This window comes from Pelobates fuscus, chromosome 10 (assembly GCF_036172605.1).
Source record: "Pelobates fuscus isolate aPelFus1 chromosome 10, aPelFus1.pri, whole genome shotgun sequence".
Lineage (NCBI taxonomy): Eukaryota > Metazoa > Chordata > Amphibia > Anura > Pelobatidae > Pelobates > Pelobates fuscus.
The window spans coordinates 130,953,918-130,972,167 of NC_086326.1; the positions used below are offsets into that span (position 1 = coordinate 130,953,918).

At 44.2% G+C, this 18,250-nt stretch overlaps 1 protein-coding gene across 1 annotated transcript in view; it reads right to left on the bottom strand.

Annotated features, from left to right (window-relative positions):
- Nucleotides 1-18,250, bottom strand: part of CDH23 (cadherin related 23) — a 909,735-nt gene that overhangs the window by 319,387 nt on the left and 572,098 nt on the right. The window lies entirely within an intron of this gene.

Below are 18,250 nucleotides of genomic sequence, written 5' to 3' on the forward strand. Positions count from 1 at the left end.
GGGTCACTTGGCAGATATGGATTGACACCTATCCTAAGGATCCCTGATACACACTAACACAGAGCAGAATAGGGACTGTTCCCCCTACATAGGGTCACTTGGCAGATATGGATTGACACCTATCCTAAGGATCCCTGATACACACTGACACAGAGCAGAATAGGGACTGTTCCCCCTACATAGGGTCACTTGGCAGATATGGATTGGCACCTGTCCTTAGAGACTCTGATACACACTGACACAGAGCAGAATAGGGACTATTCCCCCTACATAGGGTCACTTGGCAGATATGGATTGACACCTGTCCTCAGGGACCCTGATACACACTGACACAGAGCAGAATAGGGACTGTTCCTCCTACATAGGGTCACTTGGCAGATATGGATTGACACCTGTCCTCAGGGACCCTGATACACACTGACACAGAGCAGAATAGGGACTATTCCCCCTACATAGGGTCACTTGGAAGATATGGATTGACACCTGTCCTCAGAGACCCTGATACACACTGACACAGAGCAGAATAGGGACTGTTCCCCCTACATAGGGTCACTTGGCAGATATGGATTGACACCTGTCCTCAGGGACCCTGATACGCACTGACACAGAGCAGAATAGGGACTGTTCCCCCTACATAGGGTCACTTGGCAGATATGGATTGACACCTGTCCTCAGGGACTCTGATACACACTGACACAGAGCAGAATAGGGACTGTTCCTCCTACATAGGGTCACCATTTTTAGCCCAAGGCAGCTCATCTCATCAGGCCTTTTTTAGTCGAATGTATCGCCCACTGTCAGTCCCTTCGGGATCCATCCCTCATTCATCTTAATAAAGGTGAGGTAATCTAGACTTTTTTGACCTAGGCAGCTTCTCTTCTCAGTGACAATACCTCCTGCTGCACTGAAGGTCCTTTCTGACAGGACATTTGAAGCGGGGCAGGCCAGAAGTTCTATCGCAAATTGGGATAGCTCAGGCCACAGGTCAAGCCTGCACACCCAGTAGTCAAGGGGTTCATTGCTCCTCAGAGTGTCGATATCTGCAGTTAAGGCTTAAAGGACACTGACTGCTATTAGCTTACAGTGAAAAACTTTTTTTCTTTTTAAAGGCACGCTATTGTGACACCAGATATGAGTGGCAAAGTGGACAGGCAGAGGTTGTCAGAGTACACACTGAAGGCCTGACACACCCGCTTGAAGGACACTGACTGCTATTAGCTTACAGTGAAAAACGTTTTTTCTTTTTAAAGGCACTCTATTGTGACACCAGATATGAGTGGCAAAGTGGACTGGCAAAGGTTGGCAGAGTACACGCTGAAGGCCTGACACCCGCTTGAAGGACACTGACTGCTATTAGCTTACAGTGAATTTTTTTTTCTTTTTAAAGGCACGCTATTGTGACACCAGATATGAGTGGCAAAGTGGACTGGCAGAGGTTGGAAGAGTACACGCTGAAGGCCTGACACCCGCTTGAAGGACACTGACTGCTATTAGCTTACAGTGAAAAACTTTTTTCTTTTTAAAGGCACGCTATTGTGACACCAGATATGAGTGGCAAAGTGGACTGGCAGAGGTTGGCAGAGTACACGCTGAAGGCCTGACACACCTGCTTGAAGGACACTGACTGCTATTAGCTTACAGTGAAAAACGTTTTTTCTTTTTAAAGGCACTCTATTGTGACACCAGATATGAGTGGCAAAGTGGACTGGCAGAGGTTGGCAGAGTACACGCTGAAGGCCTGACACCCGCTTGAAGGACACTGACTGCTATTAGCTTACAGTGAAAAACTTTTTTCTTTTTAAAGGCACGCTATTGTGACACCAGATTTGAGTGGCAAAGTACACTGGCAGAGGTTGGCAGAGTACACGCTGAAGGCCTGACACCCGCTTGAAGGACACTGACTGCTATTAGCTTACAGTGAAAAACTTTTTTTCTTTTTAAAGGCACGCTATTGTGACACCAGATATGAGTGGCAAAGTGGACTGGCAGAGGTTGGCAGAGTACACACTGAAGGCCTGACACACCTGCGTGAAGGACACTGACTGCTATTAGCTTACAGTGAAAAACGTTTTTTCTTTTTAAAGGCATGCTATTGTGACACCAGATATGAGTGGCAAAGTGGACTGGCAAAGGTTGGCAGAGTACACGCTGAAGGCCTGACACCCGCTTGAAGGACACTGACTGCTATTAGCTTACAGTGAATTTTTTTTTTCTTTTTAAAGGCACGCTATTGTGACACCAGATATGAGTGGCAAAGTGGACTGGCAAAGGTTGGCAGAGTACACGCTGAAGGCCTGACACCCGCTTGAAGGACACTGACTGCTATTAGCTTACAGTGAATTTTTTTTTTCTTTTTAAAGGCACGCTATTGTGACACCAGATATGAGTGGTGGCACTGGGCAAGTGGGCACAGTATCCACTGTGAGCCTGACACAGAAGCTGTCAGGCAGGCAACTGCAATTACATTACACAGAAAAAAAAATCAGACTGATGTTCAAGCCCTAAAAATGTCTTTTTGGGGTGCTGTCCTTACAGCAGAGATCAGATGAGTCATTCAGGACTGTAGTGGACACTGAATACCCTAGCCTAGCTATCCATTTCCCTATCAAATGAGCAGCAGCTACACTTTCCCTCCTCTATCTAAGAATGCAGCTTCAGAATGAATCTAAAATGAATGCTGTACATGAGGTGGGAGGGTCTGGAAGGGAGGGTCTGCTGCTAATTTGCTGGAATGTGTCCGCTGACTGTGAGGCACAGGGTCAAAGTTTACTCAATGATGACGAATAGGGGGCGGATCGAACCGCGCATGTGTTCTCCCGTCGTGGCGAACGCGAACACGCTTTGTTTGCCAGGAACTATTCGCCAGCGAACAGTTCGGTACATCACTAATCCCAACTAAGGCCTGCCAACTCCATCATGATAATGGCAGATAGGATTACTGATTAAACACACCTTTTAATAGCATCAGTCCAGCAAGTGGTTCGCTTGTTTAGAGACTTTACACTTATGGGATAAATGAGAATGTCTTAGTGAAAATGTGTACCAACTGTAATAGAAGGGATAGTTTAATGGGAGTGTTGTTACTGCACACTGATAATTATGTGTCTCTTATTTTACACATATTTCAATCAAATGTAATCCAGAATTAAGTACACACAATAAGCCATACTAACAAAGGAGGTGTCTATCTACAAATAAGACCATTGTAGAGTGACGAGAGGAGAGAATCCCTTCGATAAAGTACATATTCTGTCTGTGACACAAGCAATTTATTTATTGCTCTGTATAAGGGACAACATGTCCAGGGCATGCAGAACTAATTGCATTAACTATTTCACTAATCTATCTCATTGCATCAACTATGTCACCAGGCACTATATGACACATGGAACATAAATCATCTCAAATAAAACATGCTTTGCAGCCTGGTATTAAATGATACGAGAACTGTGTAGTATACAAGTAATAATATATTTCCACTCTAGTTATCACTGTACAGCAAGATAACACTTCACTGCGACATGCTTTGTAAATACGAAACTAAATAGCTTTTTTAAAGTTTTAATAAGTTAGAAGCGATATCTGTGGATAATTCATATATTTTATTTTTGGCCACCAGAGGACACTGTTATACAGCGAGCAGCTTTAATGCAGCCATCTACAAGTAATTACTTCCTATGGCCTGCTGTAAAAACCCTGTAAATGTAATTTTAAATATTTCAAACACTGTCAAGGCATTTTTTTTTACATATATTTGTGATTGTTGCAGAACGCTTCCCAGTGTGAGTTGTCTGACTTTGATTTTATTATGGGTGAAAACAGAAATGCTTACAAAGTAAAGGCAGTTAATGGTTGGTTGACATCCATAAAAAAGCATAAATAAGAACATACTTTGAGACCAAAAACGTATATGGAATATGTGCTTATTCCAGCTGCTAGCAGAACTTATATTACTGCCTACATGTACAGACTTCCTTACACTACACTTCCCAGAATTAAGAATCCTCTGCAAGCCAACTGCTAAAATATGTAGACAGTTTGTAGTCCACCATTGTTTGAAAAGGGACTGAAACGCTGCCCATGTGTTAGGGATGATATTTTCTAACTGAACGTGTGCTTAATTGTTTTTAGTACTCTTGCCCTACAATGCCTTCAGTGCCAGCGACAAATGGCAACATTACACTCAACCATTTTATCAGGGTCCTTATACCCAAAGCTGGCAATTTCTAGGTGTCCTAAATGTTATTGGAACACTCAAGCAGAAGATCTGTGGAGCTCCTGATCATCCTTATTGAATTTAGAATGCAAAATATTCCCCCAGGCTGGTACTCTGCAAATGTACAAAAGTTCAAAGATGATGTGGCTCCTTGCAACCTTATCTGACAGTAGTTGGAATTTAAGGGAGCGATGGGGTTGGAGAGAGTACATCAGATAAGTAAATTGTCTCTTTTGACTATCACCCTTCACGCTACCATGCTAGCAGGAGGTGGTCTGTTCCACAAACTGCAGGCATGCAAAAAGTGAGAGTGCTGCTTTAAAATGCATTTTAAGAAAGCCCCAATTTTATAAAGCTGCTTACCTGGCCACACGGCTTTCCACAAAATTTTGGATTGTATCTGTGGAAATGTGTTCCTATTTCGCCAAAAGAGCATATTGGAATTAGAAGAGTTCTAATTCTTCCCAAAGGTGTCCAGTGAGGTTGAGGTCAGGGCTCTGTGCAAGCCACTGATGTACCAGCACACCAAATTCATCAAATTGTTGCTTTGTACAAAGGAGCATAGTAATACTGTAATAGGAAGGATTCTTGCCAAAAAGTCGGAAGCACCCAATTGTTTAAAATTACTTTTGTGGCGGCCTACTGTAAGGGTAAAAAACAAGTAGGTTTTGTTGTCATGACTGTTGCATTTTTATACCTGAGTCCCTAACATAGGGTCACCAGGAGAACAATGATATTTCACAATACTTGGCAATGTGGTGTCTATACCTCAAAAGTTAACTTTATTAACAGCCAGACACTTCAGCGCCAAATAATATTTTACCCAAAATCATAGCTTCTTGGGCCCACATCCCCAAACTAGTTCCACCCCCAGGTAGCTGTCCCTGTTCAGTCCAAAAAACACTTGAATCGGAGGTGCCTAGTCTGAATAGTCTGGATGATGAGTTTTGACAGGGCCGCAAGCACCCTCTGATCCAACGCAAAGTTCCATCATTTTCAATGACTGTATTCCCAGTCAATACATTGAGCTTCCTCAAGTCCGTGGTTTCATTCGATGTTCCACCACCTCCTCTATCACCCTCTGTTTGATGGTCTCCTTGATGAAATTTGACTAGAATGTGGCTACTCCGTGATCCAATCTCGAGTTCCAGATCATCTGCGGGTTGCTCCCGGTCTGGCGTGCCATACCTCTGCAAATTCCCTGCTGGTTTCTGAGGTCCTCTGGGCTTCTGAATAGGAGTGCTGAGCTGGGAGGCATGCTCTGGAGGGGGGATAGTTTGTGATAATAGTCCTTTTGAGGGTGGTGGTGGGTGGGAGCCATGTACCAGTCCTGGGTGATTGCATGGACTGTCACAACTTTGTATCCTGAAGCCATAGGATGACCCTTCACTAGAATTGCACAATATTATTGTTACGTCCAAACCAAATTTTGTCATTTTGATGCATTCATTTTTGGATGAAAGGTGGATATTATTTTCACTTTGACAATTCCATTCGGGTGAACAGGGTCATTCACTAATATCAAAATAGCCCCGAATGGGGCAAAATCATTCAATGTTGAATGGAGCCCAATCAGACTGCAAAATTGCAGTCACTATTAAACAATTTCTGTATTTTGCAGATACTACTGTGAATGAACCTGAATGGCGACCAAATGGCAGTTGGACTGAATGCTTAAAATAAGTGGACACATTTTAAACAAACACCTGAACACTCAATATAAGCATCTGCACGGTGCTCCATGTCCCTCCACTTTCTGTAATGAAATAGGCCAAATGAACAAATAAGCAAAGAGGTGCATGAAAGAATATCGCTTGGTGTGCATTTGTTCGACTCACTCCAATGTCCCTTCTCTTTCTATAATGCAAAAATGACGAATGTGTCTTTGGAAAGAACAAATAGTGCATGAAAGAATATTGGACGAATATTGTTTGGTGCGCATTAGCTCGTTTGTTCTTTCAGTTGCCTTCCCCTTTGGAATTCCGACGAATGGGCAAAAGAATTGACCAAAAAACAATTTGTCTAAAAACAAATGCCCAAGTCTACCCTTCACTAAAACTAGGGGGGGGGGGGGGCTGGCCCAAACTATAACTATTATCTGTTCTCCATCAAAAGTTACAGTAGGCACTATGCATTCTAGTACATAGGGTTCTCCTGGCATCCACCTCACCCAGATCCTTCTGTTAGACTACCAAACAGACTGGGGCAGATCTTGTATCATAGAAATGTCATGAACTGACTTGTGACAACATTTGACAGATGACAGTGTTGCATATAAAGTCACTGAGCTCTACACTACTACCCATTGTGCTACCAATGTTTGTACATGGAGATTCCATTGCTATGTGCTGGAGTTTACACTTTGTATGCACCAGATGAAACACCTGAACTCAATAATTAGCAGTCTCAGTGTTGATAGATGCACTCTGGGCTGTGACCCCCAAGTTTGGAGAGTAGCTTAGGCAGATTCTAGGAGGGACATTTGAGATCTCTGTCCAGAATAGTGCAGTTCTAAGGACAGCTGTGCATAACCCTCAGACTCCCATGCCTCTGGTAAAGGACCCAATATATATATACTGTGCAGTAATCCATCTACTTTGTAAATTACAATGTACCTTTGGCAGTAAGTTAGCTCATTTGGTTAATGCATAATTAATTAATTAGCTATTCTACTTGTGCAAACATAAATTTTAAGAGACAACCATGAAGTGTTTAAAGGTTTCTACAGTCCCTCTTCCTCCATAGGACAGACTGATTCAATGATTAATAATAATTGCAGGCGGAGGGGGCGTGGCCGACCGCTGAGCTGAATGGACGCACACTAGCTTAGCTCCGGCGGACCCGGATTCCAATCCACACTAATCGGAGACAAAAATACAAACATGGGCAACCACAAGAAGCAGGGTCCTTCTCATGGACACACAGGGAAAACCCCTACTACCAAATCGGGAGCGTTGACCCGATATTTTAAAGAAAACTCGAACCGCGAGGATGAGGCCGCGACCACGACTAACGTAATGGCGGAAAACGATCAGCAACCCACTAGTCCCTCAGCATCAGAAATCTCACACACCTCGGCAGATATAACATATGAGGCTGATATAAAGACCATCCTAAAAAACTTACCTTCAAAAAACGATCTGTACAACATGCAACACGACCTTCAAAACTCGATGGGTAAGCTGGAGGCCACATTCCACAAAAAAATGGAGGCGATAGGCTCGGAAGTCCGCCAGTTAAACCTCAGAGTGTCAGACTTGGAGGAAGAAAGGGACACCACACAAGCTTTAATCACAAATATATCATCAACGCTTAATTCTCATGCCTTTAACATGGCGGCCACACAAAGGCACATAGACGATTTGGATAACCGAGGGAGGAGAAATAACCTGCGAATTAGAGGCCTGCCAGAATCCCAAGGTGAGAGCTTAGACTCCATATTAAATGAGCTTTTTAATCTCATTCTAGGGGAACAACAGGAAAACAATATCCTACTTGAAAGAGCCCACTGCTCACTACGCCCCAGAGGCCTGTCAACCGACACCCCAAGAGACACAATATGCCGACTACATTATTTCTCCACTAAAGAGAATATACTCAAAGCTCTTAGGGAAACCTCACAGCCCCTACTATTTCACGGCAACCCAATACAAATCTTCCCAGACCTCTCTCGATACACTCTACAGGCACGCAGAGCTCTGAAACCTGTCACTGAACACTTAAGAAACAGAAACATTAGATATCGCTGGGGTTTCCCATTTGCCTTAATTGTCAATAATAAAGGCACAATACTATCGATATCCTCTATCCTAGACGTTCCCCCGTTCCTTCAAGCACTAGACTTACCACACACCACGGTACTGGATTGGAATGGGCTACAGTTCCAGCACGAATCAACCAGCCTTCCACAGAGACAAAGATGGGTTACACCTGCTAAAAAACGACGAAACGACCAAAGATTTGTCTCACCACAACAAATTTCAAGAATTCCCTCAGACATTGCGGACCAACAGATTCTACAATCTCCGGAATGATAGGAAGCCTCAAAGCCTTACATTTTCCCAAACTCTTCGCTTCCATGTTTCAACTACTGTAGTTTTCAACTACTACAGGGACTAACTAGAGGACAAATAAGTCAATGGCGGACGACAACCATCATCATAAATACCCAGAACATTGATATCTTCTCCTTATGGTATCCCAGACTGCTTTACAGAAGGTAGTTTCGGTCTGTTGGGACGATCAATATCGGTATAAGACTCACACGAATCAAGCAGACTATGTCAGCGGGACGCACTGCATTCGCCTGAATTCAACCCATCAGATAACCACACGTAACTCCTAACACTCTATTTCTTCCACAGGTGTATCACTCATGTTATGCTATGTTAGGTATATTGAGCTGAACCCTCGGGTGAAGGGACTATATAAGTTTAGATTATGACATTAAGATACAACGATATTGTCAATGTTCACTGTAATCTCAATGTGACAAATATGTTAAAGGGACTCTATAGTCACCATATAAAAGCAAGAAAGACAGGTCCCCCAGCCTTCCTTCTTGCTTTTATATGAACTTTCATTAATTAAAAAAAAAAAATTCGGTGGTTTTATATTAAAACCTTACCTCCGTTCCAGCGCCGAGCTGCCCGCTAGGCCGCGCCCCCTTTTTCGTCAAAATGACGAAATCGCGGGGCCCAATGGGACGGCTTCGCGCTGGACCAATCGCGTTCTTCATAGAGCGGCATTGAATGCCGCCCTATGAAGAACCTGAGCGCTTTACCGCGCATGTGCGCGGAATGCGCGTTCGCGAGCTGAGCTGTCTGACTGACAGCTCAGCTCGCTTTCTAAAATTATCAATAAGGGGGGGGACCTACTGTCCCCCCCCGGCCCCCACCCCTGTGCGGCGGGTGGGGGCCCTAAAATTATCAATGAGGGGGGGACCTACTGCCCCCCCCGGCCCCCACCCCTGAGCGGCGGGTGGGGGCCCTAAAATTATCAATAAGGGGGGGGGACCTACTGTCCCCCCCCCGGCCCCCACCCCTGTGCGGCGGGTGGGGGCCCTAAAATTATCAATGAGGGGGGGACCTACTGTCCCCCCCCGGCCCCCACCCCTGAGCGGCGGGTGGGGGCCCTACAATTATCAATAAGGGGGGGACCTACTGTCCCCCCCCCGGCCCCCACCCCTGTGCGGCGGGTGGGGGCCCTAAAATTATCAATAAGGGGGGGGACCTACTGTCCCCCCCCGGCCCCCACCCCTGTGCGGCGGGTGGGGGCCCTAAAATTATCAATGAGGGGGGGGACCTACTGTCCCCCCCCCGGCCCCCACCCCTGAGCGGCGGGTGGGGGCCCTACAATTATCAATAAGGGGGGACCTACTGTCCCCCCCCGGCCCCCACCCCTGTGCGGCGGGTGGGAGCCCTAAAATTATCAATGAGGGGGGGGGCCTACTGTCCCCCCCCCCGGCCCCCACCCCTGAGCGGCGGGTGGGGGCCCTACAATTATCAATAAGGGGGGGACCTACTGTCCCCCCCCCGGCCCCCACCCCTGTGCGGCGGGTGGGGGCCCTAAAATTATCAATGAGGGGGGGGACCTACTGTCCCCCCCCCCGGCCCCCACCCCTGAGCGGCGGGTGGGGGCCCTAAAATGATCAATAAGGGGGGGACCTATTGTCCCCCCCCGGCCCCCACCCCTGAGCGGTGGGTGGGGGCCCTAAATACAAAGGGGGTGGGACCCTAGTTAACCCTCCCCCCCCCCCCAAAAAAAATATCTCCCTACCTACCCCCCTCACCCTAAAAATAATGAGGGGGGACCATTAACTAAAAACCTGTAAAAAAGAAAAAATGAGATAAAATCAACTTACCATTCGATGTTTTCTTTCTTCTAAAATCTTCTTTCTTCAGCCCCAAAAAAGGCCAAATAAAAATCCACAATAACCGACGCAATTAAAAAATAAAAATAAAAAACCGAGCGCAAAAAAAAATAATCCATCTTCACCCATGGAGGGCTCCGCGCAGACTGAGCTCCGCAGGGTGGGGAAGGCTTATAAAGCCTTGCCCCGCCCTGCAATTAGGCTAAGAACACTCTGATTGGTGGGTTTGAGCCAATCAGAGTGCTCTTTGTCATTTTACAAGCGTGGGAAAGTTCTTTGGAATTTTCCCACGCTTGTAAAATGACACAGAGCACTGTGATTGGATGGATTTCAAGCCATCCAATCACAGTGCTCTGTGTCATTTTACAAGCGTGGGAAAGTTCTTTGGAATTTTCCCACGCTTGTAAAATGACACAGAGCACTGTGATTGGATGGATTTCAAGCCATCCAATCACAGTGCTCTTTGTCATTTTACAAGCGTGGGAAAGTTCTTTGGAATTTCCCCACGCTTGTAAAATGACACAGAGCACTGTGATTGGATGGGTTTCAAGCCATCCAATCACAGTGCTCTGTGTCATTTTACAAGCGTGGGAAAATTCCAAAGAACTTTCCCACGCTTGTAAAATGACAAAGAGCACTCTGATTGGTTTAAACCCACCAATCAGAGTGTTCTTAGCCTAATTGCAGGGCGGGGCAAGGCTTTATAAGCCTTCCCCACCCTGCGGAGTTCAGTCTGCGCGGAGCCCTCCATGGGTGAAGATGGATTATTTTTTTTGCGCTCTTTTTTTTTTTTTTTTTTTATTGCGTCGGTTATTATGGATTTTTATTTGGCCTTTTTTGGGCTGAAGAAAGAAGATTTTAGAAGAAAGAAAACATCGAATGGTAAGTTTTTTTTATCTCTTTTTATTTATTTTTTTTTTTACAGGTTTTTAGTTAATGTTCCCCCCCTCATTATTTTTAGGGTGAGGGGGGTAGGTAGGGAGATAATTTTTTTTTGGGGGGGGGGGAGGGTTAACTAGGGTCCCCCCCCCTTTGTATTTAGGGCCCCCAACCACCGCTCAGGGGTGGGGGCCGGGGGGGACAGTAGGTCCCCCCCTTATTGATCATTTTAGGGCTCCCACCCGCCGCACAGGGGTGGGGGCCGGGGGGGGACAGTAGGTCCCCCCCTTATTGATAATTTTAGGGCCCCCACCCGCCGCTCAGGGGTGGGGGCCGGGGGGGACAGTAGGTCCCCCCCTTATTGATCATTTTAGGGCTCCCACCCGCCGCACAGGGGTGGGGGCCGGGGGGGGGACAGTAAGTCCCCCCCTTATTGATAATTTTAGGGCCCCCACCCGCCGCTCAGGGGTGGGGGCCGGGGGGGACAGTAGGTCCCCCCCCATATCGATAATTTTAGGGCCCCCACCCGCCGCACAGGGGTGGGGGCCAGGGGGGGACAGTAGGTCCCCCCCCTTATCGATAATTTTAGGGCCCCCGCCCACCGCTCAGGGGTGGGGGCCGGGGATAATTTTAGGGCCCCCACCCGCCGCACAGGGGTGGGGGCCGGGGGGGGGGGACAGTAGGTCCCCCCCCTTATTGATAATTTTAGGGCCCCCACCCACCGCTCAGGGGTGGGGGCCGGGGGGGGGGGACAGTAGGTCCCCCCCCTTATTGATAATTTTAGGGCCCCCACCCACCGCTCAGGGGTGGGGGCCGGGGGGGGGACAGTAGGTCCCCCCCCTTATTGATAATTTTAGGGCCCCCACCCGCCGCACAGCGGTGGGGGCCGGGGGGGGGGGAAGGAGAGTAGGTCTCCCCCCCCCCCCCCCCTTCAACCACTATTGTGGACAGTAATCGTCCCTGTGGGTTCGGGCTTCAGCTGTCAGCTGAAGCTGAAGCTGTCAGCTGAAGCCACGCCCACAGCAGTGCTGACAGGCTGTCAGCACACAAAGCGCGTTCACAGTGCTTTGTGTGCTGATAGCCCGTCTGATGCATTCACCCAGAATGCATCGGACGGGAGGCCTTTTTAGGGCCTCTGAACTCGGAAGTCCCTCTGGTGGCCGTCTGATTGACTGCAACAAGAGGTGTTCCAAGCTTCCAATGTAAACACTGCATTTTCTCAGAAAATACAGTGCTTACAAGAAAAAGGCTCCGGGTAGCTGTAGCACTCACCTGAACAACCTCATTAAGCTGAAGTTGTTCAGGTGACTATAGTGTCCCTTTAATGGTATAGATATATCATACTACCTACCTATATAGGTAACCTCTTAGCTCCCGCCATCCTACCACTCCCTTTCCCCCTCCATCCCCCCCCCCCTCCCCCTCCCCCCCCTTCCCCTCCCCGTTGCCTTAAACATCCTATAAATCTAAGACTTCCGTCTTTACCTACTTTCCCACCTGTTGTAACACTATTGATACCTCTAGTTCTTGCCCTCTCATTAAGTTCATCAATTGTCTCAAAAATAATTTAAATTAATTTGCAATATAGGATTGCAGATCCGGGACCCTTGCTTATGCCACAAGGTTCTCCCCAATTTTCTCAGGTATCTATCGCTGTGTCCAGATAGATCACCTATACTCTCGCTAATTGAGAGATACCCCTTCAGAAGGGGCTGTTGTATAAATCTACAGTTGTTATAACCTTTCTTTTGTATTATATGTTATTTTAGTTCATCTCATTTTAATTGTATAACCAACTACACTTCACTCTGTTATAATTGCAGGAAAACGCGCTTTTGAAAAGGAAATTGTTAGTGATTGCTAATAATAAATTGAGTTAAGGGAAGCCTAAGTTACAATCTCTTCATCATATACCCAAGGTCAGGACCACAGACAATCTCTCCCTCCCCACCTCTATAATAAGATCTGTGTTTTACAAATAATATCGCAACACAGTCCATTCAAGTAACAATGAATTCATTAACATTATTAACACAAAATGCCAAAGGGCTGAACACCCCAGAAAAAAGATCTCTTGCTTTGTCAGATTTTAGTAGACAGAAAGCTGATATAGTTTTCGTCCAAGAGACACATTTACGTAAAGGTACACAAATTAAATTATGCAATAAAGATTACCCACAAGGCCACTATAGCCACTACTCTGAATCCAAATCAAGGGGGGTTGCAATCTTGATTGGCAGAAATACTCCATTTACCCTCCAGGAACAACTCACTGATGACTCCGGTAGATTTTTATGCTTGAAAGGGAAACTGGGCCCCACTTTAGTAACACTGGTCAACCTATACGCACCTAACAAAAAACAAAACCAGTTCTTGGAAAAAATCCTACATAAGCTTTCAGACTTCCATGAAGGTATACTAATAATTGGTGGAGACATAAACATCTCCCTAGACGGAAATTTAGACTCCACCGCAAAATTAAACCCACAAATGACACAAACTAGAAACAAGATAAACTCTACACTCCTTACAGCACAACTTTATGACTGCTGGAGAGCACTAAATCCTACACGAAAAGATTTCTCATTCTATTCCACACCCTCAGGCACATACTCTCGGATCGACACGATCTTCCTCCAACATAGATACCTACCCCTAGTAACAGCGGCGTCCTACGGCCCAATTACTTGGTCAGACCATGCACCAATGACATTGAAGTTAAACATACCATTAATGCCCCAACCATCCACACAATGGAAACTAAATGATTTACTCTTAAACGACGCAAATAATGTTAAGCTAATTGAAAAAGCTATTACCAGTTATCTCGAGGAAAATACACATCCAGAAATTTCACCTCCACTCCTATGGGAAGCTCACAAAGCAGTACTAAGGGGAGAGTTTATCAAAATTGCTTCCTCGGCCAAAAGAAATAGGGAACACAGAATTTCACAACTCACACGTGAATTAAAATCACTAGAATCCAAACATCATGACTGTGACTCTTCCCTTGACACTTACAAACTAATCCTATCCAAAAGATCAGAACTCCAAACAACACTACTTTTACATGCAAAACGTAAGGTTACCCTGACAAAACACCGCTATTACACAAAAGGAGGTAAGGCAGGGAGAATACTTGCACAATCACTGAAACCAGAAAAGCAATCAACCTTCATTCCGGAAATTAAACTGGAATCGGGGAAAACGACTAAAAATATGCCAGAAATCATCAATGAATTCCACAAATTTTTCACAAACCTATACAACATTTCAAAAGACCATCCATCTAGGGAAGATATTATAGCATTTTTACAACCGAGAATTAAAAGGACAATCCCTTATAATGAGATAGCATTTTTAGACGAACCCATTTCCCAAGAGGAATTTTACAATGTGGTTAAATCACTACCCTCAGGTAAAAGTCCCGGCCCAGATGGGTACACAGGGAAATACTATAAGACCTTCTCATCATTACTAACACAACCATTCATTAAAGCATACAACACTCACAAACTCTCACACCTCATCCCCAAAGCCTCCCTGGAAGCAACCATCACACTTATCCCGAAACCGGGTAAAGACCCAACTGGTTGCGGAAACTATAGACCAATATCCCTAATTAACATAGATCTTAAAATACTAACAAAAATAATGGCGAACAGACTAAAAATTTTCCTTCCAAATTTGATTCACCCAGACCAGGCAGGCTTTGTTCCCGGTAGGGAAGCAAAGAACAATACAACGAAAGTTCTCAATTTAATCCACTGGGCTCAAATCCACAAAACCCATAGCTCACTTCTTGCTATAGACGCCGAAAAGGCATTTGATAGAGTTAGCTGGTCTTTAATTAAACACACTTTACAAGTCCTTGGCTTCGGACCACGCTGGATGGAATGGTTAGCCGCTATATACTCGAAACCCACAGCACGGATACGTGTTAATGGCCAATTGTCACAACAAGTCCAAATTACTAATGGGACGAGGCAAGGTTGTCCCCTCTCGCCTCTCCTGTTTATACTTATTTTGGAACCCTTTCTACAAGGGATCAGAGATAATCCACAAATTAAAGGCATCAGAGTAAAGCATCATGAATATAAAGTCATGGCATTTGCCGATGACCTCCTCTTCACAATAACAAATCCACTATCAACCATTCCATCTATCATCTCTGAAATGGCCCTTTATGGCACAATTTCTAATTTTCAGGCAAATCTTTCCAAATGTGACCTGATGCCCATCTACTCCACAAAATACCTAAACACTCAACTCAAACAAAGATTCCATTTTACGTGGCAACCCACCTCAGTCAAGTATTTAGGAGTCCACATATCACATAACCTCAAACTGTTATACAACCTTAATTTCAGCAAACTTCTAGATAACATCACTAAAGACCTCCAAGGATGGCAAAGACCTTGTTTTGGATGGTTCTGTAGGATCAATATTATCAAAATGAATATTCTCCCAAGATTACTCTACACTCTCCAAGCCCTTCCAATTCAACTAAATGAGACTTTCTTCTCAAAGATTAGAATGACACTCACCAGATACATATGGTCGAACTCCCAACCAAGAATAGCCCACGAAACTCTTATTAGAAACAGAAACAAGGGTGGTTTGAACCTACCTGACATAAAATCTTATCATACAGCGGTCCATTTGAGTAGGATATATGAATGGACAAGACCCACACCAGCTCACCACTGGGTACAAATAGAGAACGAATATAATACAATACCTTTGGCCGAATGCCCATGGCTACCAAAGGCAAGCACACATACTCCACTTCTCAGTGGAGCACACCCTACAATTAAACCAACCATCCAGCTCTGGTATAAACTAATACGTACCACAAATATATCCCCATTCCCCTCGCCACTCTACCCACTTACTAATAATCCAAATTTCCAGGGAGGTCACTCAGGGAAGGCATATCTCAATTACCACAGTGGTTCCACACTAAAACTACGAGACATGGTTTCACACAACACACTAAAAACCCTCCAACAGATTTTCCCTTCCACCTCTCCAACCAACAACCAATTACTCCAATACTCGCAAATAAAACACTTAATTAACGCTAATAACCTACTACCTGGAGGTACCCGCCAACTGACAGAATTTGAAAACATATGCTCACATCATAAACTCACAAAAAAACTTTTGTCCACCTTATACCAAATAACCAGGGATCTACAACAAACAGGAATGCCTAATTATACACAAAAATGGTCACAGGAACTACAAATTGATATTTCAGTGGACCAATGGCGAGATATCTATAAAGCCATCCACCAAACATCTACCTCTCTGATGGTCCAAGAAAGTAACTATAAACGTATCTCGAGATGGCACTACACTCCTAAGAAACTTCAACAAATACATACCCTAGACAAAGTCACATGCTGGCGATGCAACAACATCTCAGCGAATCACGCCCACATCTGGTGGCTATGCCCGATCATAAACAAATTCTGGAATAGAATTCACACCCTTACCCAATCCATTTTAGGTATAACATTTAATATGACACCTCTTCAATACCTTTTTCAAGTATCCCCTTCTAGCCATGCCCTAAATAGGGTACAGAGTTCACTTTTCAAGCTCTTGACTATGGCCGCTGCACAATTGATCCCCAAACATTGGAAAACACCTCAAGCCCCCACGGTTAGGGAATGGATAACAAGAATAGAGAACATAAGACAAATGGAACTAATATCACACGCTATCTCCAAAGACCTCGGTACATACTACACTATTTGGGAACCTTGGACAAGATTCCTAACCGGAACAACTACACTCAATATCCACCTCAAGCCTACACAGGTACAACACTTCACTTACACACACAGTGTTAGGTCACAATCATAAGCAAGGATTTCACGCTACTACCACCCCTCTTTAATTAGGTTTATACAACATCTACACTATATACTTTTTGTCGTATAATTATGACTTGTGTAAAAATGTATATCTTAAATACACCTGTATACTCTAATATCACAACACACAGCAAGAACAAGAATGTATACTATTGTCCATTTTCTCATCATATGTCATGAATCCTGTAACTTGCAATTCCCTTTGATGTATTTGATAATAATTATTATACTCTTATTTTTGGACATGTATAACACTCATACAATATGATTGTGCTTTGTGTTTATCTTTGTATTTCACACCGTACCTATATACTGTATACTCACCACATACAGAAAGAACAAGAATGTATGTTAATGACTATTTCCTTCACGATTGTTATGAATCCTGTAATATGCAATTTTCTTTGATGTATTTCTTACTTGTTACTCACAAAAAGAATAAAAATCTTTAAATTAAAAAAAAAAAAATAATAATTGCAGGCAGTTTGTAGCAACTGTTGATATAATTTGGTGATTAGTTTGTGTAAAGCACACTGTCCAAGTATATACCTCATACATGCTCAGTCTATGTGTACAACAGTTGTCTGATGGGGCATCTAAGTCTGGACATGCACATTTCCTCTCACTGGCTCATGGTATGAAGGGGATATTGCCTAGATTTTAATGTTCTGCTATATTCAGTGTACAGGAGTCAGAAGTTGAAACAGTGTGACAGAGTCTAATCCAACAGTAGAATAAGAGAACAAATTACAAGGTAACTTTCTCTTTTAAAAGGTATGTTGTGCTAGTAGGAGAGAGAGGGCTGATGTCCACTGGTGGTCTGTGGAGGAGTAGTAACTAATGATGGTGAAAAAAGAGAGACATATCTGGTTCAGTGGAAGAGGGAGGTGCAATCTTAGAAAGCAAGTGCTACACTCACAATGGGAAAACAAACAGTATTACAAAGACAAAGAGTTAAAAGTTCAAGTCGATGATGCTATGACTGAGATATAGTAATGGGTGCGGTTATATTGTATTTCTAGTAAGTACAACTTTATTTTAATGGAATAAATAGCTTCTCTGATATTACACCATTGCAGCCCATCTGATGATTATGGTGTTTCTTGTATTGTTGTGTCTTTCCTGGCATACTACACTGGATCTTGTTTTTAAAGAGTGTTGCAAATTGGAAATTGTTTAACCTGCATTGATCTGTTTATAAACTTTCCATCTTACTTTGTACTGTGAGCTGTTTTTCGATTTAATTAGCTGGTTGTTAAGATTTGTATTATTAAGTCTGGTGTTGTTTGTTTTAATTTCTTTGGTTATCCATGATCATGTGTTAGTACATCTTTTTAAGGTTTTGTTCCTAGTCTAGGTGGTATATTATACTGTTTAGTTAATCTACACCAATTTACC